Source organism: Mobula hypostoma, chromosome 9, assembly GCF_963921235.1.
Source record: "Mobula hypostoma chromosome 9, sMobHyp1.1, whole genome shotgun sequence".
Taxonomy (NCBI): domain Eukaryota; kingdom Metazoa; phylum Chordata; class Chondrichthyes; order Myliobatiformes; family Myliobatidae; genus Mobula; species Mobula hypostoma.
In genome coordinates this window covers 76,175,852-76,203,353 of record NC_086105.1, presented here as the reverse complement: position 1 = coordinate 76,203,353, position 27,502 = coordinate 76,175,852, and the positions used below count along the sequence as shown (strand labels likewise).

Below are 27,502 nucleotides of genomic sequence, written 5' to 3'. Positions count from 1 at the left end.
ATGGATAAAGAGAGAAGGGGCTGGGGTGGAGAAGTTACCAGAAGTTAGAGAAATCAATGTTCATGTTGTCAGGTTAGAGGCTATCCAGACAGAATATGAGGTGTTGCTCCTCCAACTTGAGTGTGTCCTCATCATAGCAGTAGAGGAAGCCATGGACATATGTGTTAGAACATAGAACATAGAACAGTACAGCACAGCACAGTACAGGGCCTTCGGCCCACAATGTTATGCCGACCCTTAAACCCCGCCTCCCATATAACTGCCCCCCCACCTTAAATGCCTCCATATACCTGTCTAGTAGTCTCTCAAATTTCACTAGTGTATCTGCCTCCACCACTGACTCAGGCAGTGCATTCCATGCACCAACCACTCTCTGAGTAAAAAACCTTCCTCTAATATCCCCCGTGAACTTCCCACCCCTTACCTTAAAGCCATGTCCCCTTGTATTGAGCAGTGGTGTCCTGGGGAAGAGGCGCTGGCTGTCCACTCTATCTGTTCATCTTAATATCTTGTATACCTCTATCACGTCTCCTCTCAACCTCCTTTTCTCCAGAGAGCAAAGCCCTAGCTTCCTTAATCTCTGATCATAATGCATACTCTCTAAACCAGGCAGCATCCTGGTAAATCTCCTCTGCACTCTTTCCAGTGCTTCCACATCCTTCCTATAGTGAGGCGACCAGAACTGGACACAGTACTCCAAGTTCTGCATCATTACCCTGCGACTCTTAAACTCTATCCCTCGACTTATGAAAGCTAACACTCTATAAGCTTTCTTAACTACCCTATCTACCTGTGAGCAACTTTCAGGGATCTGTGGACATGTACCCCCAGATCCCTCTGCTCCTCCACACTTCCAAGTATCCTGCCATTTACTTTGTACTCTGCCTTGGAGTTTGTCCTTCCAAAGTGTACCACTTCATACTTCTCCATGTTGAACTCCATCTGCCACTTCTCAGCCCACTTCTGCATCTTATCAATGTCTCTCTGCAATCTTCGACAATCCTCTACACTATCCACAACACCACCAACCTTTGTGTCATCTGCAAATTTGCCAACCCACCCTTCTACCCGCACATCCAGGTTGTTAATAAAAATCATGAAAAGTAGAGGTCCCAGGACCTACCCTTGTGGGACACCACTAGTCACAACCCTCCAATCTGAATGTACTCCCTCCACCATGGCCCTTTGCTTTCTGCAAGCAAGCCAATTCTGAATCCATTTGGCCGAACTTCCCTGGATCCCAAGCATTCTTCAAATCCTTCCACCTCCTTCATTCTTCAGTCCTGACAAAGGGTTCCGGCCAGAAACGTCGACTCATCATTTCCACTGATGCTGCCCGACCTGCTGAGTTTATCCAGCGTACTGTAGGTGTTGCCTTGATCAAAGCATCTGCAGATTATTTTGTGTTTCTCATGCCTTCTGACTTTCTGAATAAGCCTACCGTGTGGAACCTTGTCAAATGCCTTACTAAAATCCATGTAGATCACATCCGCTGCACTACCTTCGTCTATATGCCTGGTCACCACCTCAAAGAACTCTATCAGGCTTGTTAGACATGATCTGCCCTTCACAAAGCCATGCTAACTGTCCCTGATCAGACCATGATTCTCTAAATGCCCATAGATCCTATCTCCAAGAACCTTTTCCAACAGCTTTCCCACAGACGTAAGGCTCACTGGTCTGTAATTACCCGGACTATCTCTACTACCTTTTTTGAACAAAGGGACAACATTTGCCTCCCTTCAATCCTCCGGTACCATTCCTGTGGACAACAAGGACATAAAGATCCTAGCCAGAGGCTCAGCAATCTCTTCCCTTGCCTCGTGGAGCAGCCTGGAGAATATTCTGTCAGGCCCTGGGGACTTATCTGTCCTAATGTATTTTATCAACTCCAACACCTCCTCTCCTTTAATATCAACATGCTCCAGAACATCAACTTCACGCATATTGTCCTCACCGTCATCAAGTTCCCTCTCATTGGTGAATACTGAAGAGAAGTATTCATTGAGGACCTCGCTTACTTCCACAGCCTCCTGGCACATCTTCCCATCTTTATCTCTAATCGGTCCTTTCTTCACTCCTGCCATCCTTTTGTTCTTCACATAATTGAAGAATGCCTTGGGGTTTTCCTTTACCCTACTCGCCAAGGCCTTCTCATGCCCCCTTCTTGCTCTCCTCAGCCCCTTCTTAAGCTCCTTTCTTGCTACCCTATATTCCTCAATAGACCCATCTGATCCTTGCTTCCTAAACCTCATGTACGCTGCCTTCTTCCACCTGACTAGATTCTCCACCTCACTTGTCACCCATGGTTCCTTCACCCTACCATTCTTTATCTTCCTCACCGGGACAAATTTATCCCTAACATCCTGCAAGAGATCCCTAAACATCGACCAGATGTCCATAGTACATTTCCCTGCAAAAACATCATCCCAATTCACACCTGCAAGTTCTTGCCTTATAGCCTCATAATTTGCCCTTCCCCAATTAAAAATTTTCCTGTCCTCTCTGATTCTGTCCTTTTCCATGATAATGTTAAAGGCCAGGGAGCGGTGGTATTGGAATGAGAATTGGGGAGTGATGCAAATGCACAAGTTGTGGAGAGCTGAGATGACTCCATGCTTCAAGATTTCAAAATCAGTAATTCTGAATTCAAGCGTCCTCCAGAAACCAAAGTACACAAATCGACTTGGTGAGGGATTGAAACAGCAAAGTGCTAGAGATACTCGGCTAGTCAGGTGGCATCTGTAGAGAGAAAAGTTTGCGGAATCTCCAGCATTTTTAAAAATTTCAGATTGTTATCATTGCAGTTTTATTTGCTTTTTTATAGTCTGAAGGATTTCTGCATAGTTAGAGTGATGTTAAAGCGAGTCTGTCTGCCCACTGCATTACATTGAAATCAACAAGTTGAATTATTCCTGGTGTCCTGTCCGCACGTTAGAAAACAGATTATTTGCTCTTTGTGATTTGTTTGTGTTTGCCAGGTGTAAATTACCTGCTATAGTTTTTACATTACAACGTGAATACATTTCAAAAATAGAGAGCTACCTGTGGGATGGTCTGGAGACAAAATTCTGGAATTCATGGTCCATCTGACAGCATAAGTTAGGAGGAAATAATTCATATTAAAGGGTTCTGAGTGTGATTAAACTCACACATATTTCCTAGATTCAAACAATAATTTGTATTCAGAGGCTTTAATTTGTGAAACACCCAGGAACTTTTGCGAAAGAATAAATATCTGATAAGCGGCAGATGAGTTGAGGAAACTTTTGGAATAGTTTGTTATCACTGACATACAGTATGTTGTGAAATTTGTTTTGTCACAGCAGTACAGTGCAATATGTAAAATATACTTTAAGAAAATTAGAATATTAAGTTAGTTTAAGTTACAATGATATATACAGTATGTAGTGTAAATTGTGCTAAATAGTGAGGGATTGTTCATGGTTGATGAGCTGTTCAGGAATCTGATGGCAGAGGGGAAGAAGCTGATGCTGGGGAGTCTAGTGCTTATGATGGATCTGGCCGCGTCTACAGCCCTCTGCAGCTTTTTCCAATCTTGTACATTGGAGCCTCCCTATTAGATGGGATGTCTAAGTAAGTGAAGATTTGACTGAAACAGATTTAAAGCTGAGCTTACTGGAGAGAATCCACTTAACACATTAGATAGGGAGTGAGGCACATTTGACAAGTTGAAAGTGTTGGTCACTGAACACAGAAGAATTAAAAAGAATAGCATTGACTTGTGTTTCCAGAGTCACAACAGGCCCATCGGCACAACTCATCCACACCAACGAAGTTGCCACCCTGAGCTGGTCTTATCAGCATGTGTTTGGCCCATATCCTCTCCAAAAGTGCTTGGAACACTGCCAAGGGAAATCAGTGGAAGCAGATAACATGTCAGCATGGGTTTCCTTACAAATCTGTTGGAATTCTTTGAAGAAATAACAAGTGCCTCCAGCATTTTTGTTTTTGTTGTGGATTTCTAGGACATGCAGTTTATTTCTCCTCTTGTATTCCAGGTCTATTTCAGATGCAGATTCAGATTTATTTATCATGTGTACTTCAAAACATACTGTGAAATGCATTGATTGTGATTGCAGAAATTGGTAGTTATGTTGCCATGGAGAGAAATGTACAAAACCTATTTCATTAGGTGCCAATTTTAAGATCACATTAATTGCATCTACACTCAGTGGCCACTTTGTTGAGTACCCCCATACCTATAAAGTGGGCACTGGATGTATAACCCATTTGCTTCAAAGGTCAAAGTAAATTTATTATCAAAATACATATATGTCACAGGAAACAAACCCAAGATTAATTTTCTCGTGGGCATACTCAAAAATACATAATAGAATAATAACCATAATGCGATCAATGAAAAACTGCATCAACTTGGCGTTCATCCAGAGTAAAAAAAAGTCAACAGACTGTACAAATATGAAAAGTAATAATTAATAATAAATATAATACATGGCTAAGGAGCTGGTGTAGGAGGGAGGGCATAAGATCTTTGGATCATTGGGTTCTCTTCCAGGGAAGGTGGGACTTGTACAGAAGGGATGGTTTGCACCTGAACTGGTGGGGTTTAAACTAGAGTTGCAGGGGGATGGAAACCAGAGTTCCAGAAGGGTTAGTGGAGAGGTTGTGGAGGCAGATGTTGGTAAGACCTCGGACAACGTTAGAAATCAAAAGGTTGAGCATGGTGCGACAACATCGAAAAAGGTGAATACAGGACTGAAGGTGTTGTATCTGAATGTGTGCGGTATACGGAATAAGGAAGATGAACTTGCAGCGCAGTTGCAGATTGGTAGGTATGGTGTTGTAGGCATCACCAAATCTGGTTGAAAGATTATAGCAGGGAGCTTTATGTCCAAGGATACACACTGTATCGAAAGGATAGGCAGGAAGGCAGAGAGGGTGGCATTGCTCTGTTGGTAAAAAATTAAATCAAATCATTAGAAAGAGATGACATAGGGTCAGAAGGTGTTGAATCATTGTGGATAGGGCAAAGGAACTGCATGGGTAAGAAGACCCTGATGGGAGTTGTATACAGACCCCTAAACTTTGCCTACAAATTACAATGGGAGATAGAAAGTGAATTGCAAAAGGGCAATGTTACAATAGTCAAGGGGCATTTCAATATGCAGGTAGATTGGGAAAATCAGGTTGGTGCTGGATTACAGGAGGGGGAATTTCTAGAGTGCCTACAAGATGGCTTTTTAGAGCAACTCATGGTTGAGCGCATTAGAGGATCGCTATTCTGGATTGGGTGTTGTGCAAAGAACCAGTATTAATTAAGAGAGCTCGAGGTAAAAGAACTCTCGGGGAAAGTAGTCATTATATGGTCGAATTGGTCCTGAAATTTGAGAAGGAGAAGCTAAAGCTAAATGTGTCAGTATTACACTGGAGTAAAGGGAATTACAGAGGTACGAGAGAGGAGTTGGCCAGAATTGATTGGAAAAGAACACTGGCAGGGATGATGGCAGAGCAACAATGGCTTGAATTTCTGGAAGCAATTTGGAAGGCACAGGATATATACATCCCAAAGAGGAAGAAGTATTCTAATGGAAAGATGACATAACCGTGGCTAACAAGTGAAGTCAAAGCCAACATAAAAGCCAAAGAGAGGGCTTATAATAGAGCAAAGATTATTGGGAAGTTAGAGGATGGGAAAACTTTTAAAAACCACCAGAAGACAACTAAAAGAGTCATTAAGAAGGTAAAGATGGAATATGAAAGTAACCTAGCCAAAGTAACGTAGCTAAAGAAGATACCAAAAGTTTCTTCAGATACATGAAGTGTAAAAGAGAAGTGAGAGTGAATATTGGACCACTGGTAAACGATGCTGGAGAGGTAGTAATGGGAAACAAAAAAACGGCGAACAAACTGAGTAAGTTTATTTTGCATCAATCCCCACTGTGGAAGACACTAGCAGGATGGTGGAAGTTCCAGGTGTCAGGGGGCATTAAGTTATGGTAACTAGAGAGAAGGTTCTTGGGAAACTGAAGGGTTTGAAGGTAGATAAGTCACCTGGATCAACAATCACTAGATTCCGGGATGGTTCCGGTAAACTGGAAAATTACTAATGCCACTCCACTCTTCAAGAAGGGAGAGAGGCAGAAAGAAGGAAACTATAGGCCAGTTAGTTTGATCTCAGTGGCTGGGAAGATGTTGGAGCTGATTATTAAGAATGAGATCTCATTCTTGGAGGCACATGATAAAATAGGTCATCAAGGGAAAATCTTGTTTGACAAATCTGTTGGAATACTTTGAAGAAGTAACAAGCAGGATAGCCAAAGGAGAATCGGTTGATGTGTACTTGTATTTTCAGAAGGCCTTTGACGAGGTACCACACATGAGGCTGCTTAACAAGCTATGAGCCCGTGGTATTACATGAAAGATTCTAGCATGAATAAAGCAATAGCTGATTTGCAAGAGGCAAAGAGTGGGAGTAAAGGGAGCATTTTCTGACTGGCTGCCAGTGCCTAGTGGTGTTCCACAGGGGTCTGTCTTGGGATCGACTCTTTGATGTTATATGTAAATGATTTGGATGATGAAATTGATGGCTTTGTTGCAAAGTTTGCATATGATATAAAGATAGGTGGAGGGGCAGGTAGTTTTGTGGAAGTAGAGGGGTTACAGAAGGACTTAGATTAGAATGGGCAATGGCAGAGGGATACAGTGTTGGGAACTGTGTGATCATGTACTTTTGTAGAAGAAATGAAAGAATTGGCTATTTTCTAAATGGAAAGAAAATACAATCAACTGAGTCGCAAAGGGACTTGGTAGTCCTTCTGCAGGATTCCCTAAAGGTTAATTTGCAGTTTGAGTCTGCGGTGAGCAATGCAAATGCAATGTTATCATTCATTTCAAGAGGATGGGAATATAAAAGCAAGGATGCAGTATTGAAGCTTTATAAAGCACTGGTGAGGTCCCACTTGAAGTATTATGAGCAGGTTAGGGTCCCTTATCTTAGAAAGGAAGTGCTGAAACTTGAGAGAGTTCAAAGGAGGTTCACGAAAATGATTCCAGGATTGAATGGCTTCTCATACGAGAGCATCTGATGGCTGTGGACCTGTATTTACTGGAATTCAGAAGAATGGGGGGTGGCCTCATTGAAACCTATCAAATAATGGAAATTACTTGATAGAGTGGATGTGGAGAGGATGTTTCCTATGGTGGGAGAGAATAAGACCAGAGGACACAACCTCAGAATAGAGGGGCATCCGTTTAAAACGGAGATGAGGAATTGCTTTAGCCAGAGGGTGGTGAAGCTGTGGAATTCTTTGCCACAGGCAGCCGTAGAAGCCTTCTTTATGTATTTTTAAGGCAGAGGTTGATCGATTCTTGATTGGTCAGGCATAAAGGGATACGGTAAGAAGATAAGTGATTGGGGCTGAGAGGAAAATTGGATCAGCCAGGATGATATGGTGAAGCAAGCTTGATGGGCCAAATGGCCTAATTCTGCTCCTATACCTTACGGTCTTATGGTCTAAATAAGCAATAAATATTGAGAACATGAGATGGAGTCCTTGAAAGAGAATCCATGGATTGAGGGAACATTTCAGTGATGGCAAGTGAAATTGAATTTGGTTCATGGGTAATAACTGTTCTTGAACTTGCTGGTGTCTGTCCTGAGGCTCCTGTACCTTCTTTTTGATAGCAGCAGCAAGAAGAGAACATGACCAGGGTGGTGGGGGTCCTGATGATGGATGCTGCTTTCCTGCAACAACTCTTCTTGTAGATGTGCTCAGTGGTGGGAAGGGCTTTACCTGTGATGGACTGGGTTGTATCCATTACTTAGAACATAGAATAGTACAGCACATTACAGGCCCTTCGGCCCACAATGTTGTGCCGACCCTCAAATCCTGCCTCCCATATAACCCCCCACCTTAAATTCCAACATATACCTGTCTAGTAGTCTCTTAAACTTCACTAGTGTATCTGCCTCCACTACTGACTCAGGCAGTGCATTCCTCTCTGAGTAAAAAACCTTCCTCTAATATCCCCTTTGAAATTCCTACCCCTTACCTTAAAGCCATGTCCTCTTGTATTGAGCAGTGGTGCCCTGGGGAAGAGGCGCTGGCTATCCACTCTGTCTGTTCCTCTTAATATCTTGTACACCTCTATCATGTTTCCTGTCATCCTCCTTCTCTCCAAAGAGTAAAGTCCGAGCTCCCTTAATCTCTGATCATAATCCATACTCTCTAAACCAGACAGCATCTGGTAAATCTCCTCTGTACCCTTTCAAATGCTTCCACATCCTTCCTATAATGAGGCGACCAGAACGGGACACAGTACTCCAAGTGTGGCCTAACCAGAGTTTTATAGAGCTGCATCATTACCTCGCGACTCTTAAACTCTATCCCTCAACTATGAAAGCTAACACCCCATAAACTTTCTTAACTACCCTATCTACCTGTGAGGCAACTTTCAGGGATCTGTGGACATGTACTCCCAGATCCCTCTGCTCCTCCACACTACCAAGTATCCTCCCATTTACTTTGTACTCTGCCCTGGAGTTTGTCCTTCCAAAGTGTACCACCTCACACTTCTCTGGGTTGAACTCCATCTGCCACTTCTCAGCCCACTCCTGCATCCTATCAATGTCTCTCTGCAATCTTTGACAATTCTCTACACTATCTACAACCCCACCAACCTTTGTGTCGTCTGCAAACTTGCCAACCCACCCTTCTACCCCCACATCCAAATTCTTACTTTTTGTAAGAATTTCTGTTCAAGGGCATTGATGTTTCGATACCAGGCTGTGATGTAGCCAGTCAATATACTCTCCACCACACATCTAGAGAAGCTTGTCAAAGTTTTAGATGTCGTGCTAAATCTTTGCAAGCTCCTAGGAAGTAGAGGTGCTGCTGTACTTTCTTTGTAAATGTACTTACTGGACCCAAGACAGGTCTTCTGAAATGATAACACCAAGGAATTTTAAGTTGCTGACCCTTTTCATCTCTAATGAGGACTGGCTCATGGGCTTCTGATTTCCTCCACCTGAAGTCAATAATCAGCTCTTTGGTCCCACTGACATTGAATAAGAGGTTGTTGTAGCACCACTCAGCCAGATTTCAAGGTTGAACATATTCATTCAGAGATGCTCTTCTGTATGCTGCTGTTGTAACGTGTGGTTATTTGAGTTCCTGTCGCCTTCTTGTCAGTTTGAACCAGCATGGCCATTCTTCTCTGACCTCTCATTAACAAGGTGTTTTTGTCCCCCAGAACTGCCACTCACTGGATGTTTTTGCGTTTTGCACTGTAAACTCTAGGGACTGTTGTGCATGAAAATCTCAGGAGATCAGCAGTTTCTGAAATAAACCACCTTGACTGGCACCAACAATAATTCCATGGTCAAAGTCACTTAGATCACATTTCTTCTCTATTCTACTGTTTTGTCTGAACAACAACTGAACCTCTTGACCATGTCTGCATGCTTTTATGCATAGAGTTGCTGCCACTTGATTGGTTGATTAGATATTTGCATTAATGAGCAGGTGCACCTAATAAAGTGGCCACTACACTTGCAGAACAGCTGAAAGCCACTAGCATTGCTAAGTGCATTGTTATTGATTAAACAACAACTGTGTTCTGGAAAATCAAATTACATGTAATAATCTTGATATGCTGAATTAATAAATGTAATTGGAACCATTTGAATGTTGTTTCCAATCACATCTTTAATCTCCAGAAAATGGTCATGCAGCATCTATGGGGGGGGGGGGGAGGAACAGCAGATAAAATTCCACCTTTAAGTCATGGTTATTGGCAGGCTGCACCAAATCTAAATCTTTATTCCTTCTCCTGTATACTTCCCTACACCGTATTCAATCAGTCTGTTTCCCTTTAATCCTGTAGTTTGGCTCTGCTTCACTGGGAAGCATGTTGGAGGTGGGGTGCCATATTGCTGAGAAAAATATCGATGACATCACACGAGATTACTTGACACCTTTGTGCACTGTGGTTTTAAAACCGTGACCTTCATACAGTCAGGCAGCACAGGTAAAATGGCAACAAGAGATGCTCCACAGTACTCCTCAATTAATGCTAAAGTCTTTGGAAAGGTTGGAAAGGGTCATGTACATTGCTTAGTGTTGCTCCTGACTATTCTGTTAGGCTGGTCACTCAGTGAAGTTCATGTCCTCCTCTGTATATCAGAGCAATTGCAATTTGGGAGCTGTTCTTCTGCCTATGGGGTGTTTGAGAAAGACCTTGGAAATAACTTGTCCCATGACTGACAGCAGGGAGGACGTTGTAAGACATTGATCAGGCCACATTTGGAATATTGTGAGGAGTTCTGGGCCCCTTATCTAAGATAAGACGTGCTGGCATTGGAGATGGTCCAGAGGAAGTACACAAGAATGATCCTGGGAATGAAAGGGTTAATGTAGGAGGAGCATTTGATGGCTCCTGCTCTGGAGTTTAGAAGACTGAGGGGAGGGGGATCTGATTGAAACCTTCTGAATATTGAAAGGCCCAGAGAATGGATATGGAGAGGATGCTTCCTATTGTGGAGGAGTTGACCAGGGGGCATATTCTCAGAATACAAGAATGTCCCTTTAGAACAGAAGTGATGAGGAATTTCATTAGCCAGTGGGAATTCATTGCCACAGATGTCTGTGGAATCATTAGGTATTTGAAGTGGAGGTTGATAGATTCTTGATTAGTAATGGTGTCAAAGGTTACAGGGAGAAGGCAAGAGAATAGAGTTGAGAGGGATAGTAAATCAGCCTGGATGGAATGGCAGAGCAGACTCAATGAGCTGAATAACCTAATTCTGGTCCTATGTCTTAAAAGAGTTAGTTTTTTTTTATCACTGACATGTGTCCTGGAATTATTCAACCTGTGTCATTTCTAATTCAGAACCATCTATAAAGATATATTCCAGAGACATCATCTGTAATTGTACATGTTTAGAATCTGTTCACTGAGCAGTAATATATAGGCATATATAAGGATAGCTTCACACGTAAAGTCTGCAAAACAAAGGTTCTCTATCAACCTCTCCCTGCAGGACAATTGTGCCCTTTGACAACAAAGGTCCTTGATGAAACGCAGACCAGTTCCTGTGTCCTGGGTACTATCTCTTAGCAAAGGCAGATATCAATGATGAAAATCCCTCCATAGCGCTCGAGGTCTTGTGATTTCTGCCCTCCTGTATGGTTCTAAAATGTGGGTGACCTACAATATAGCTCTCAAGACATCAGAGAGGTACCACCAAATCTGTTCAAATTACTTCAAACCCAGTCTTGGGACATGCGAACCAAAGTGAGTGCCTACTCCCAGGCCAAGTAAAATCCAAATTAAATCCAATTGTTTGTGAAGGATAACCTGAGTCATTCACCCACATGACACCAGATTCAAGGGAAGATTGCTGGGTGGACAGATGTAAAGATCCAAGGATGTTTCAAAACCTGCCTGAGAAAGTGTAACACTCACATTGAATCAAGGAAAGCTTGGGCACATGATCACTTCAAATGGGAAATGAATGGAACTGAGAAACATGTCCATGTTATAGGAGCACACAGTAACCCAGAGTAAACTACTCCAGTCTGCAGGTCCCATCAATCACCTCAGAAATGGAGTGCAGGCAAATAATGCTTGATCCTGAAGGAATGCTGAAAAAGTAGATGGCCAAATCAAAGGTGCTGACAAATCTGCATATAAGAGGGAGTTTGAAAATCTCAACAACCTCTTACTCATTGCTGCCATCAGAAGTTACTCACACCAGCAGGTTTAGGAGCTCTCAAGCATCAGGCTCTTGAACCAGAGGGGATAACATCACTTAGCTTCTCTTGCCCATCACTAAAATGTTGCCACAATCTATGGACTCACTTTCAAAGGACTCTGTATCTCATGTTCTCAATATTTATTGATTATTTCTTTTTTCTTTTGTATTTGTTGTCTTTTGCACACTGCTAGGTCATTCATTGATTCTATTATGGTTGTTGGATTTACAGAGTATACCTGCAAGAAAACAGATCTCGGGGTTGTATACGGTGACATGTATGTGCTTTGATAAGAAATTTACTTTGAACTTTGATCTTAGAAACAGGATTCATGCCACTGATTTGAGGAACTGTGAAATCAGTAATTAATTTAAATGACAAACACCAGCAATTTAGTTACATGGCAAACACCAGCAAACAGGCAAAGAATCCAACGAGGAATGCTGGAAGAGAAACAAAGCCAACTAAGATTGCTACAATGGCATTGAAATTCATCCTTTCAAGTTGCTGATTTCATGGAATTCTTTTTAAACAACTTAATACAGAATCTTGAAATGGAACTGTACATGTAAAAGTAAGTGGGCCAGAATGCCTGACCTACAGACTGGCAGATACTGTGCTCAGCTCCAGTATCTTTCCTTTAGCAACAGATAAGATGCTGAAGAAACTCAGCAGTTCAGGCAATATGTATGGAGGGGATTAAACAGTCAGTGTTTCAGGTCTTGTTGGTGCTTACAAAGGTGTACATTTATCATAGAGAAAGTAAGGAGACATGGGATCCAAGGGAACATTGCTTTGTGGATCCAGAACTGGCTTGCCCACAGAAGGCAAAGAGTGGTTGTAGACGGGTCATATTCTGCATGGAGGTCGGGGACCAGTGGTGTGCCTCAGGGATCTGTTCCGGGACCCTTATTCTTCATGATTTTTATAAATGACCTGGATGAGGAAGTGGAGGGATGGGTTAGTAGGTTTGCTGATGACACAAAGGTTGGAGGTGTTGTGGATAGTGTGGAGGGCTGTCAGAGGTTATAGCGAGACATTGATAGGATGCAAAACTGAGTTGAGAAGTGGCAGATGGGGTTCAACCCAGGTAAGTGTGAAGTGGTTCATTTTGGTAGGTCAGATTTAATGGCAGAATATAGTATTAATGGTAAGACTCTTGGCATTGTGGAGGATCATAGGGATCTTGGGGTCCGAGTCCATAGAACTCTCAAAGCAGCTGTGCAGGTTGACTCTGTGGTTAAGAAGGCATACGGTGTATTGACCTTCATCGATCATTGAATTTAGGAGCCGAGAGGTAATGTTGCAGCCATGTAGGACCCTGCTCAGACCCCACTTGGAGTACTGTGCTTGGTTCTGGTCACCTCACCACAGGAGGGATGTGGAAACCATAGAAAGGGTGCAGAGGAGATTTACGAGGATGTTGCCTGGATTGGGGAGCATGCCTTATGAAAACAGGTTGAGTGAACTCAGCTTTTACTCCTTGGAGCGACGGAGAATGAGAGGTGACCTGATAGAGGTATATAAGATGATGAGAGGCATTGATCATGTGGATAGTCAGAGGCTTTTTCCCTGGGCTGAAATGGCTACCACAAGAGGAGACAGGTTTAAGGTGCTTGGGAGTAGGTACAGAGGAGATGTCAGGGGTAAGTTTTTTACACAGAGAGTGGTGAGTGCTTGGAATGGGCTGCCGGCAATGGTGTTTGAGGCGGATGCCATATAACCATATAACAATTACAGCACGGAAACAGGCCATCTCGTCCCTTCTAGTCCGTGCCAAACTCTTATTCTCACCTAGTCCCACCGACCTGCACTCAGCCCATAACCCTCCATTCCTTTCCTGTCCATATAGCTATCCAATTTAACTTTAAATGACAACATCGAACCTGCCTCGATAGGGTCTTTTAAGAGACTCCTGGATAGGTACATGGAGCTTAGAAAAATAGAGGGCTGTGGGTAACTCTAGTAATTCCTAAGGTAGGGACATGTTTGGCACAACTTTGTGGGCCAAAGGGCCTGTATTATGCTATAGATTTTCTATGTCTCTATGTTTCTATAGAGGTCCACCGAAAGCCTAAAGTCGAGTTTATTGTCATAAACATATCGTTCGTCCATCGTCGTCGTTGAAGACCTCGACACCATTAGTCACTTTGAGACTGGATGCAGTGTGACCGAAGATAACTGGTCAGGCCAATTCGGGCACGGAATGGCCTGGCATATGTTGGGCAGACGTGTAGGCACTGCAGTTGTTGCGCTGGTGGCTCTGGACTTGCGCAGCTCATGTTTATGTTGTGCTTCAGCAATGTACCTTGCTTCGTAAGCTTGACAGCCCTTGTGGATAAGGCTGCGCCAGGCAGGGCGGTTTTGTGCCAGCGTTTCCCAGGAGGTCGTGTCTATGTCAAGCGACTTCAGGGAGGCCTTTAGTGTGTCTTTGTAACGTTTCTTCTGCCCTCTATGCGAGCGTCTTCCAGCAGACCGAAAAGGAGCTGCTTGGGTATGCACTCGACTGGTACGCAGATGATATGACCTGCCCACCAGGTCTGTGCTCTCATCAGCAATGTATGACTGATGGTAGACTTGCTCTAGAAAGAACTTCAGTGTCTGGTACTTTGCCTTGCCATCTGATGCCTAATATTCTGCGAAGACAAGTCATATGGAAATGGTTGAGCTGTCTTGCATGCCTTTGATACATAGTCCACGTTTCACAGACATACAGGAGGGTAGTGAGTACCACAGCTCTGTAGACCTTCAGTTTTGTTGCTGGACTGATTCCTCGGCATTCCCATACAGTTTGGGCACAGTCTACTGAAAGCAGAACTTGCCTTTGCTATTCTGCAGTTAACGTCTGTATCAATAGTCACTGCTCGGAAGAGGGTGCTGCAAAGCTAAGTAAACAGGTCAACTGCCTGTAGTTTCTGTCCTTTGATTGTGATTTTTGGTTCTGTGTACGGTGCATGAGGGGCAGGCTGGTGCATGACTTCAGTCTTTTTGATGTTAGTGGTGAGTCCAAAGTTGTCACAAGCCGTGGAGAATTTGCCCATATTGACTTGCATCTCTAGCTCCGAGCCAGTATAGAGGGCACAGTCATCGGCAAAAAGGATTTCTCTCAGAACAGTCTCCTTCACTTTGGTAATAGCTTGAAGTCTCCTCAGGTTGAAGAGCTTCCCATCCACTCTGTACTTGAGGCTGATTCCAGCATCACTGTCCTGGAAGATATCATTCAGCAAGGCAGTAAACATCATGCTGAACAGTGTGGGTGCGAGCACACAACCCTGTTTGACGCCATTGGTGACTGGGAACGCCTCAGAGGATTCTCCGCCATCCAGCACTCTGGCCATCATGCCGTCATGGAACTGGCATACTATCTGAATGAATCTGGAGGGGCAGCCGAACTTTGACATGATCCTCCACAACCCTTGTCAGCAGACAGTGTTGAAGGCTTTCGTGAGGTCAACAAAAGTTGTGTAGAGTTCGCGATTCTGCTCCTGACACTGCTTCTGAAGTTGGCGCGCGGCAAAAATCATGTCAATAGTCCCACGGCCTTTGCGAAAGCCACACTGTGACTCTGGCAGCAGGCCCAGCTCCAGATGGGTGACCAGACAATTTAACAGGACTCTTGCAAGGGTTTTTCCTGCAATGGAGAGTAGCGAGATTCCTCGGTGGTTGTCGCATACCTGTCGATTGACCTTCCTCTTATAGAGGTGTACCATGGATGCATTTTTAAGTTCCTGAGGAATGGATCCATGCTTCCAAAAAGACTTCTCTATAAGTATAGGACCACTGGCTTTGTAGATCTCTGCAGGTATGGCGTCTGCCCCTGGGGCTTTGCCACTGGATAGCTGGCTGACAGCTTTCGTGACTTAGGCTACTACCGGTGGGTCATCCATGGCGCTGTTGATGTCGACCTAGGGAATCCTGTCTATCGCCTCATCGTTAATAGATGACGGTCGGTTGAGGATGGCTTCAGAGTGTTCAGCCCACCTCTGCAGGATCTGAGCCTTCTCTGTAATGAGAGTTGTACCATCTATACTCAGGAGGGGGGAGCTCCGGAGAGACTGAGGTCCGTACAGAGTGTTGAGGGCTTCATAGAATTGTTTTAAGTCGTTTCTGTCAGCGTATCCCTGTATTTCATCTGCCTTGGCGCTCAGCCAGGCATCTTGCATTTTACGCAGTTTATTCTGGACTGTCCTGCGAGCACTGGTAAAGGCGTTTATCTTGGCAGCTGATGATGGGTCGTTCTGATGGGCACGATGAAGGTGGTGCTTTTCAACAAGTAGAGCCTGTATCTACTCATCATTCTCATCGAACCAGTCATGCTGCTTGCGGGTAGAGAGCCCTAGCATCTTCAGTGCAGATGAATGGACAGCATCCCTGAAGTGATCCCAGTCATCCACAGCGCTGCCTACAAGGTGTAGGTCAGCAAGCTTGGTTCCTCAATCTTCAACCAGTGCTGAAGCAATGCTGGGGTTCTTCAGCCTCGTCACATTGATTCTTTTCATAGCCTTGCTTCCTTGTGTTTGCCTCTTGGGTCTGATGCAGAGCTTCATTTTGGAGACAATGAGCCTGTGATCTGTCCAGCAGTCAGCACCACACATGGCCTTGGTCACTGACATCCTGCCTGTCTTTTCTTCTGACAATGACATAGTCGATAAGATGCCAATGCTTAGAGCGGGAGTGCATCCAGGAGGTCTTGTTATGGGTAGGCAGGCGGAAAGTTGTGTTGGTGATGAGCAGGTTGTATGCTGCACAGGTCTTCAGTAAGAGTAGGCCGTTACTGTTACATTTGCCCACTCCATGACTCCCAACGACTCCCTGCCAGGCTGCGGAGTCGCACCCTACTCTTGCATTGAAGTTGCCGAGCAAGATCAGCTTGTTGGCACTGCTCACTGCTGATAGCAGGGCGTCTAGTTCTTCATAGAACCTGTCTTTAGTTTCTTCCGGGTTGGTCATTTTGGGGGCATAGGCGCTGATCAGGGTGGCTTGACTTCTGTTCTGTAGCGGAAGCTGTAGTGTCATGAGCCAGTCACTCACACCCTTGGGGAGACTGGCAAGTTTCCGAACAAAGTGACTCCTGACGGTGAATCCAACTCCAGCATCACGACGCTCATCGCTGCCGCGACTGCTCCAGAAAAAAGTGTATCTGCTCCAGTTTCAGTCAGCTGACCTATGTTGGCAAGACAAGTCTCCCTCAGGGCTGCTATGTCAATGTTGTAGCTTGCAAGCTCTCTGGCAACTAAGGCTGTTCTTCTGTCTGGTCTGTTTGCTGTAGGGTTGTCCAATAGCGTGCACATGTTCCAAGTGCCAATGGTGAGTGGTGTCACCTTGCGTTTCGTTGTGTTTGTTCAACCGCCAAGATAGGATCCCCACCAGCTGCGGCAAACTGGCCAGGGTGTAATGAAGCAGGCTATGTTTGGGGCACGTTTTCTATCCCCTTCCTCATACTACAGGGGTGAGCAGTGCATTCCTAAAGAGGGCTGCTCAGTCGCCAAGTTAGATGCCGAGTTTCACTGCTGCTTCGGTCAGTGAAAAACGACCATTAGACCTGAGCTGCCTGTGTGCAGGTCTGTGACTACAGCTCCCAGTGTATCCACACCTGCTGCTTCGTCACTCGCCCATCGCCACAGGACTTCAAAAGTTGAGGATGATGATGACGGTGTCGAGACGAGCGCTTGATTTGGATTTAAGTGAGGGAGAGTTGTGCAGGATCGGCCTCACTCTCTCTTCCCAATTCCCATCTGGATCCAGTGGCAAGACAAGAGTCGAGACGGCTGGAGATGGGACTAGGTGCAGTGGATGACCAGGACCTCTTCTGTGTCTTGTCATGCTCTACACGATCCACGACACTTGCAGAGACTGCCTTCTTGACCATTGGACCTTCCATTGGGCTCGTCCGCTCAATCCGCCGGAGTCTGTCTTCACATGCTGGGAGAGACAACTCCCTATCTCACCGAGGGTTTGAGACCCGTTGGCTACCCTCATCTGGTTTAGCCGGCTTGTCAAAGCTGTTGCCCGGGGTGTGGCCGCTGTCGCATGCAAACAGCTACGAGGAGCCACAGGTGAGAGCTGAGTACCAGGTGGGGACCGAAGGTGGACTAACTGCCTTGAAAAGGACGCAACATGTTCCCCCACCAGAGGTGCTACCCCTCCCTGACACCCCATACACCCTCATAAGCACAAATACATAGGTGGAATAACAAACTTAGTTGCAGCAGCATCATAGGCACTTTGTATCACATGAGCAGCATTCACAAGAAAAACATAAATTATACACTAGTTTTACAAGAAAGGATACAATTCGAACAAGGTCCATTGTAGTGTCAATTCATCAAAGTGGTTATAGTGTTGTGATACTGAGGTAGTGGTTAGTGTTGTGGAAATTGGTTCAGGAATTGAATGGTTAACCATATAACAATTACAGCACAGAAACAGGCCATCTCGGCCCTTCTAGTCCGTGCCGAACTCTTACTCTCACCTAGTCCCACCGACCTGCACTTAGCCCACAACCCTCCATTCCTTTCCTGTCCATATATTTATCCAACTTAACTTTAAACGACAACATCGAACCTGCCTCAACCACTTCTGCTGGAAGCTTGTTCCACACAGCTACCACTCTCTGAGTAAAGAAGTTCCCCCTCATGTTACCCCGAAACTTTTGCCCTTTAAATCTCAACTCATAAGAGATAAGGTTGAAGAGAAGTAGCTGTTCTTGAATCTGATGGTGTGTGACTTCAGGCCTCCTGGCAGCTGCAGGCTGTGAGAAGATTGCATGGTCCAGAAATTGGAGGATCTCTGATGATGGATTTGGTCTTCTTGAGGTAACACCTCCTGTAGATGCTACCAATGGACTGTGCCTGTCAAGAGTCCACTATTCTCTGCATTCCTGCACATTCAAATTGTTGTATAAGACCATAATTCAAACAGCTGGGACATGGGAATTTGCAAATTCAATTATTCTATTGTCTCTCATGGTTCATTGCAGATACAATGAGTTCACATTGTTAGTGCACTGTGTCAGCTATGTATTTACTCTGTCATTCGGCCCAGAGACTGTGCATTCACTTTGGGGATCCTATGGATTAGATTCAGATTTATTTAGCGCATATGCTTTGTAACATACAGGATTAGGTATTCACTTAGTGGCCTATTCTGTGGTCAACACATTCACTGACAATCTGTCACATGGGCCATGCACTCACTCTGACAGAATTATCAGTAGGCCATGGATTCTCTTTAGCTACCCTTCTTTGCCAGCTACTGCAGCCTGATTTTATGGGAGATTGGGGCTGAAAGGAAAATTGGATCAGCCATGATGAAATGGCGGAACAGACTCAATAGGCGAAATGGCCTAATTCTGCTCCTGTATCTTATGGTCTTAAACTGCCTTTTCCTACAGCTCTCTTTTGGAAAGTGCTATAGGACTATTAAAACAAAAACCATGCCTGTTAAAAATTTTGTTCCCCCGGGCAGTTAATATGATCAACCATCCTACTTAGCCCTCTCACCCCTCTGTCTATTAGCCCCCACACCCCTCTGTCTATTAGCCCCCTCACTCCTCTGTCTATTAGCCCCCACACCCCTCTGTCTATTAGCCCCACACCCCTCTGTCTATTAGTCCCTCATCCTTTACTGTATTGCACTGTAGACATTTTAAACCACATTTTATAATGCTGTTGAATTGAATTGACTTCATATCTCACATCCTTCACGTATGTGAGGAGTAAAAATCTTTATGTTACATCTCTGTCTGAATGTGCAATTTATAGCAATTTTTAATAAACAGGATAGTCAATATAACATAGAAATATAGCTGCGTCAGCATAAATTAAGCAGTCTGATGGAAGAAGCTGTCCCAGAGCCTGTCGGTCCTAGTTTTTATGCTGTGGTACTGTTTCCGAACAGTAGCAGCTGGAACAGTTTGTAGTTGGGGTGACTTGAGTCCTGAATGATCCTTCGGGCTCTTTTTACACACTTGTTGCTGTAAAAAGCTGTCCTGGTGCATGTAGGTACTAACAATAAAGGAAGAAAGTGGGATGAGGTCCTACAAGCTGGAACTTAGGGAGCTAGGAGATAAATTAAAGAGTAGGACCTCAAAGGTAATCATCTCAGGATTATTACCGGTGCCCCATGCTAGCCAGAGTTGGAATAGCAGGATAGCTAGAATGAATATGTAGCTTGAGCGGTGGTGCAGGAGGGAGGGTTTCAGATTCTTGGGGCATTGGAACCGCTTCTGGGGGAGGTGGGACCAGTACTGTCCGGTCTACATCTGGGCAGGGCCGGGATCAATGTCCTAGGGAGATTGTTTGCTAGTGCTGTTGGGGAGGCTTTAAACTAATATGGCGGGGGGATGGGAACCGACACAGAGAAGAAGAGGGAAGTGATGCAGAGACCAAAGCTAAAGTTAGTGAAGAAAAAAGTAAGAGTAGAGTGCATAAAAGTAAAAAGCAAAAATCGCATAGGTCACTGGATTCTAAAAGGACAATGAGTATAAGGGCACTTTATCTAAATGCCCATAGTATTAGAAACAAGGTTAGTGAACTTGTGGCACAGATCAGTACTAAGGCATATGATTTAGTGGCCATTACAGAAACCTGGTTGCAGGGTGGAGATGACTGGGCATTAAATATCCAAGGGTATCAGGTAATACAGAAAGGTAGGCAGGAAGGCAGAGGAGGTGAGGTGGCCCTCTTGATTAGAGATGAGATCAGGGTGATTACGAGAGACGATATAAGATCTACGGAGCAGAATGTTGAGTCCATCTGGGTAGAGATTAAGAATAGTAAAGGGAAAAAATCACTGGTGGGAGTTGTCTATAGGCCAACTAATAAAAATATTGCCATGGCAGAGGCGTTTAACCAAGAAATAACTGAGAAGAACGGAACGGCAATTGTCATGGGGGATTTTAACTTCCACATAGATTGGGTGAATCGGGTTGGTCAGGGAAGTCTTGAGGAGGACTTTGTAGAATGCATCCATGATGGCTTTCTTGAGCAACATGTTAGTGAACCTACAAGGGAAAATACTATCTTAGATCTAGTCCTGTGCAATGAGGCAGGTAAGATTAACAATCTTGTAGTCAAGAATACTCTTGGAAAGAGTGATCATAGTATGATTGAATTTTGCATTCAGATGGAGGATGAAATAGTTAGATCTAAAACTAGTGTATTATGCTTGAACAAGGGAGACTACAACGGGATGAGGGAGGAGTTGGCTAATGTGGATTGGGAGCACAGGCTATTTGGTAGGACAGTGGAGGAACAGTGGAATACTTGCAAAGAGATTTTTCACGGTGCTCAGCAGAAGTATATTCCGGTCAAAAATAAGGACAGTAAGTGTGGGGAGAGCTAGCCTTGGATAACTAAGGAAATAAAAGATAATATCAAATTAAAAGCTCGTGTGCAAAGTCGCAAAGACTAGTGGGAGACTGGAGGATTGGGAGAACTTTAAAAAGCAACAGAGAACAACTAAACAGGAAATAGGAAAGGGAAGATAGAGTATGAAAGTAAATTAGCACAAAATATAAAAACAGATAGCAAAAGTTTTTATAAATATATAAAGCAGAAGAGGGCGGCTAAGGTCAACGTAGGTCCCTTGGAAGACGATAAGGGGAAATTGGTATTGGGTGATAAGGAAATGGCTGAGGCATTGAACGACTATTTTGTGTCAGTTTTCACGGTGGAGGACACATCTAATATGCCAAAGACGATGTTATGGACGAAATGGGAGGTGAGGACCTCGATAAAATCAGTGTCACTGAGGAGATAGTGATGAGCAAACTAGAAGGCCTGAAGGTGGACAAGTCCCCTGGTCCTGATGGGATAGTAGACGCGTTGGTAATGATTTATCAAAACTCTCTGGACTCTGGGCAGGTCCTGGTGGATAGGAAGACAGCAAATGTCACACCACTTTTTGAAAAAGGATGTAGGCAAAAAATTGGCAACTATATGCCAGTTAGCTTAACATCTGTAGTCAGGAAAATGCTTGAAGCTGTCATTAAGGAAGAAATAGCGAAACGTTTAGAAAGGAGTGGTTCCATTAGACAGACACAGCATGGATTTAGAAAGGGCAGGTCCTATACTTACTGGAGTTCTTTGAAGACATAATGAGTGCAGTGGATAGAGGGGAACAGGTGGATGGGTGGATGTCATATACTTGGATTTCCAGAAGGTGTTCGATAAGGTGCTGCACAAGAGACTTATAAATAAGATATGGATGCAGGGAGTTGGAGGAAGTGTATTGGCATGGATAGTGGATTGGTTAACCAATAGAAGGCAGAGAGTTGGTATAAATGGGTGTTCCTCCGGCTGGCAGTCAGTGGTGAGTGGGGTGTCGCAGGGGTTGGTGCTGGGCCCGCAGCTGTTTACCATTTACATTGATGATTTGGAAGAGGGACTGAGTATAGTGTAGCAAAATTTGCTGATGACACTAAACTGAGTGGAAAAGCAAATTGTACAGGGGATGTGGAGAGTCTGCAGAGGGATATAGATAGGTTAAGTGAGTGGGCCAAGGTCTGGCAGATGGAATACAACATTGGTAAATGCGAGATCATCCACTTTGGAAGCAATAATAGAAGGGCAGATTATTTTATTTAAATGGTGAAAGATTGCAGCATGCTGTTGTGCAGAGGGACTTGGGAGTGCTTGTTCATGAATTGCAAAAAGTTCGCTTGCAGGTATAACAGGTTATTATGAAGGCAAATGGAATGTTGGCCTTCATTGCTAGAGGGATTGAATTCAAGAGCAGGGAGGTCATGCTGCAACTATACAGGGTACTGGTGAGGCCGCACCTGGAGTACTGTGTGCAGTTCTGGTCTCCATACTTGAGGAAGGATATGCTGGTTTTGGAGGCAGTGCAGAGGAGGTTCACCAGGTTGATTCCAGAGATGAAGGTGTTAACCTATGAGGAGAGATTGAGTCGCCTGGGACTATACTCTCTGGAGTTCAGAAAAATGAGAGGGGATCTTACAGAAACATACAAAATTTTGAAAAGGATAGATAAGGTAGAAGTAAGAAAGTTGTTTCCATTGGTAGGTGAGACTCAAACTTGGGGACATTGCCTCAAGATTCAGGGGAGAAGATTTAGGACTGTTCTTTTTTTACTGTTCTTCCCAAAGAGTGGTGAATCTGTGAAATTCTCTGTGCAGGGAAGCAGTTGAGGCTTCCTCACTAAATATATTTAAGAAACAGATAGGTTTTTACATAGTAAGGGAATTAAGGGTTATGGGGGAAAGGCAGGTAGATGGAGCTGAGTTTACGGACAGATCAGCCATGATCTTATTGAATGGTGGTGCAGGCTCGTTGAACTGGATGGCCTACTCCTGCTCCTATTTCTTATGTTCTTGTATTCTTAAATGTCCTGTATAGTGGGAATTTCACATCTACAGATGCACTGGACTGACTGCACCACTCTCTGCAGAGCTCAGCCATTGAGGGAAGTACAGTTCTCATACCAAGCAGTGATGCAGCCAGTCAGGATGCTCTCAATTGTGCCTCAGTAGAAAGTCCTTAGGATTTAGGGACTCGTGCCCAACTTCTTCAACCGTCTGAGCTGAAAGAGGTGCTTGTACTTTTTTTTCACCACACAGTCGGTATGTACAGACCATGAGATCCTCGGTGATGTGTAGGCTGAGGAACTTAAAGCTGTTCACCCTCTCAACCCCAGATCCATTGATGTCAATAGGGGTTAGCCTGTCTCCGTTCCTCCTGTAATCCACAGCCAGCTCTTTTGTTTTTGCGACATTGAGGGAGAGCTTGTTTTCTTGACACCATTGTGTCAGGGTGATGACTTTTTCTCTGTAGGCTGCCTCATTAGTATTTGAGATAAGGCCAATCAATGTAGTATCATCTGCAAATTTTATTAGCAGATTGGAGCTGTGGGTGGCGACACAGTTATGGGTGTACAGAGTAAAGGAGAGGGCCTAGGACACAGCCCTGAGGGACACCTGTGTTGAGGGACAGAGGTGAGGGAGCCCACTCTTACCACCTGCCAGTGATCTGACACCAGGATCCAGCTGCACACTGCAGGGTGAAGGTCGAGGTCTCTGAGCTTCTTGTCAAGCCTGGAGGGAATTAATGGTGTTGAATGCTAAAATGGCAGTCCAAGAACAGCATTCTCACATAAGCACCCTTCTCCAGATGTGTAAGGACAGTGTGTAGAGCAGTGGCTATTGCGTCATCTGTCGATCGGTTATGTCGGTAGGTTTATTGTAGTGGGTCCCGTGTGGGTGGTAGCATGCAGCAGATATTTATATTGTAAGTACATGCTGGTATTTATGTACATTTGATTCCATATGCATAATTTAATCTCTAACTTTATTTCTATATAATATAGAAAATATTTAATAATAGTATGTATATAAATTTGATTCTTTATTCTTTGTAAGCATTGAATATTGTTTCTCATTGCCCATTGTGCCCTGATGTCCACACCACAACGGATTCCTAATACATGTAAATGTATTTGTAATTGGCGAATAAAGTTGATCCTGGTCCTTGATTTGTTTTGGCCCTCAACAGTGACCTTCAACCACATTGAGAGTGGTGTCTCATCATGTTGTCAAAGTTAATCACCAACTATTGTCAATGTAGTTGATTGGCATGGTTGATTCTCGAAGCAAATGCAGTAGCTAGCATGAAGAGAGGCCAAAGCAACCCCATAGCCCACTTGAGGTTCTGCTAGAGTGAATATTTGTGTTGGTAGGTCAGCACAAGTTCTGTATATTTGCTCTGAGTATGTTGTGTGGGCCAAGAGCCCCATCACACAGAATATGCATTCACTCAGACAATGAGTCCTGCTGAAGATGACAGAGATATCATCTAAATTTTGACCTTGTTCATTTGCATTAGTGTAGCTAATCCCTTTCCGAGACCATTCACTATCCATCCTACGACCTAAGGTTTAGTTTCGCTGTCCTTTGTGCAGATTTTGCATCTAAGCTGTGATCTGTTCTGGAGGTTGGTGGCCAGACATGTGCTCTGGTAGGCCATTACATAGACCATGTATTTGCTTTGGTGGTCCATGGCGTTGACTCAGGTGATCTCTCACCTCAACTTTGCTGCCTTCTGTCTGGTAGCTGATCTTACAGGCACTGGATTTCCCCTGGTATTCCATTCCACCAAGCGTGCACGCAATACTACAATGGGCCAACATGTCTATACTGACTGCATCACAGCCTGTTAAGGAAACACCAATGCCTTTTTGAATAGAAAACATAGTTGATACAACCCAGTCCATCATGGTTAAAGCCTTCCCCATCATTGAGCACAGCTACAGGGAACACTGTCACAGGAAAACAAGACCTCCACCGTCCAGGTTATGCTCTCTTCTCGCTGCCGCTGTCAGGAGGAGGGTATTGCAGCTTCAGGACCCACACCACCAGGTTCAGAAACAGTTATTACCCAATCATCTGGCTATTGAATCGGGGGGATAACTTCACTTGGCCCATTATTGAACTGTTCCTCATAACCTATGGACTCACTTTCAAGGACTCCTCATCTTATGTTCTTGATATTTATTTATTATTATTTTATTTATTTTTTTAATTTTGTATTTACAGTGTTGTCTTTTGCACATTGGTTATTGTCCATCCGATTGGATAGGTCTTACATTGATTCTATTGTGTTTCTTGTATTTACTGTGATTGCCAACAAGGAAGTGAATCTCAGGTTTGTATATGGTGAGATATATGTAGTTTGATAATAAATTTACTTTGAACTTTTGAACTTTGGTGGCTGTCACACTGGTTAATCATTCATCCTGGTGATCTATATCACAGACGTAGCATTAACTCCATCAGGTCTTTGCTTTGGCAGTCTTCTACGCTGCCTCAGTCGTCACTCTGAGATTTCAAGATAGAGACTATACACGTGTTCTGTAGTACATTGCACCCGTTATGCGATCTGTCTGCGCAGTCGGTGTGTTTGTCTTGGCTGCCAGTAGTGGAGCAGCCAATTTGATCAGATGGCCTTTGGATGGACTGTGTGTATATTCTGACAATCAATTTTACTTTAAAAAAAACACAAGAAGCTGCAGATGGTGGGGTCCAGAGCGACAAATGATCTGCTGGAGGAACTCTGGCAGAAATGTAGATGGAAATGGACAGCCGACATCAGAATCAGAATCATTGATATATATATATAGTGAAATTTGTGTTTTTTGGCAGTACAGTGCAAGGCATAAACGTCACTATTAATTACAAGTAAATAGTTAGATAGACAGATACACAAACAATAAAGAGTAAAAAAGAGGTATGGCAAGGTTCGTGGACCATTCAGAAATCTGATGGCAAAGGGGAAGAAGCCATGGGCCTTTAGGCTCAGTTACCTCCTCTCTGATGGTAGTAATGAGAAGAGGGCATGTCCCAGATTGTGGGGGTCCTTAATGCACTGCTTTTTGAAGATGCCCTTGATGGTGTGGAGGCTTATACCCATGAAGCAGCTGGCTGACTTTACAACTCTGCACAATCCTGGGCATTGGAGCCTCCAAACTAGGTGGAGATACAACCAGTCAGAGTGCTCTCCATGGTACATCCATGCAAACATCCTGAAGTCTGGTGACCTTTCATCTGGACTCAGTAGTGTGAAAGCTTTGTCCACTTTGATAGTCCATTGTCCAAGAACTGATTGTGGACCTCAGGAAGGATAAGGCAAGGGAACATGAATCAATCATAGGAGGATCAGAAGTGGTGTGAGTGAGCAATTGCAAGTTCCTGGGTGTCACGATCTCTAACCTGGTCCCAACATGCCAATGCAAAGAAGGCAAGGTAGCGGCTATATTTCATTTGGAGTTTGAAGAGATTTGGTTTGTCACCTAAAACACTCAAAAACTTCTACAAATGTACCGTGGAGAGCATTCTGACAGGCTGCACCACTGTCTGGTGAAGTGGGGTGGGGGCTATTGCACAGGACTGAAAGAGGCTACAAGAAAGTTGTAAAATGAGTCATCTCCTCTATACTAGCCTCTATAGTATCCAAGACATCATCAAGGAGACATGCCCCAGAAAAGCCGCGTCCATTATTAAGGACCCCCATCATCCAGGACCTGCTTTATTCTCATTGTTACCGTCAGGAAGAAGGCACGCACTCAGTGATTCAGGAGTAGCTTCTTCCCATCTGCCATCCAATTCTGAAATGGATGTTGAACCCATCGATGAACACTACCTCACTTGTAAAAAAATATTTTTTCTGTTTTGTGCTTTTTAAAACTATTTAATATACTTATATATAATTACTGTAATTGATTTACAGTACTTTTCTCCCCTTCTATATTATCATGAATTGCATTGTACTGCTGCTGCTAAATTAACAAATTCCACAACATGTGCCGGTGACAATAAATCTGATTCTGATTCTGATTCATTGCACAGACTGTGTCTTTGTTCTGCTGGCTCATCATGAGACTAAGCATTCAGTCTAATACTCCAAGCTCAGGCTAAGCTTTCACCACAGTGCTTCATCATTCCATGTCCACTTTGCATTCCAATGGACCATTGTGAATTTGAGAGTTTTTTTCTGAATCACTAAGGAAACTATTTGGAAAAGGACAACCTGGAAGAAGTTGAAAGTCTTAGATACAATAATGTTACATCCTTTTTAACTGAAGCCAAAGCAATCCTCCACCCATTACTGAACCTCATTAAGACTCAACCTGAAATTCAAGCACTTTAGTTTCCTTTATAAAGAAAGGCTCACTTAAATTTCATTTGCTGATCCTGGAAATTGTTTGTTGCTTTCTTTCACATTGTAGCAGCAAGAGCACTAAACAAT

General features: G+C 43.9%; 1 protein-coding gene across 2 annotated transcripts in view; it reads left to right on the top strand.

The window, feature by feature from the left end:
* The window catches only part of kics2 (KICSTOR subunit 2), a 62,909-nt gene that overhangs the window by 13,131 nt on the left and 22,276 nt on the right, over positions 1–27,502 (top strand). The window contains exon 3 of one of the 2 annotated variants that reach the window (XM_063058505.1): positions 1–27,502. This exon is cut by the window's left edge and continues 2,763 nt beyond it. The exons of the other annotated variant lie outside the window; for it this stretch is intronic. The gene's annotated coding sequence lies outside the window, so the exon portion shown is untranslated. 2 annotated transcript variants of the gene reach the window in all.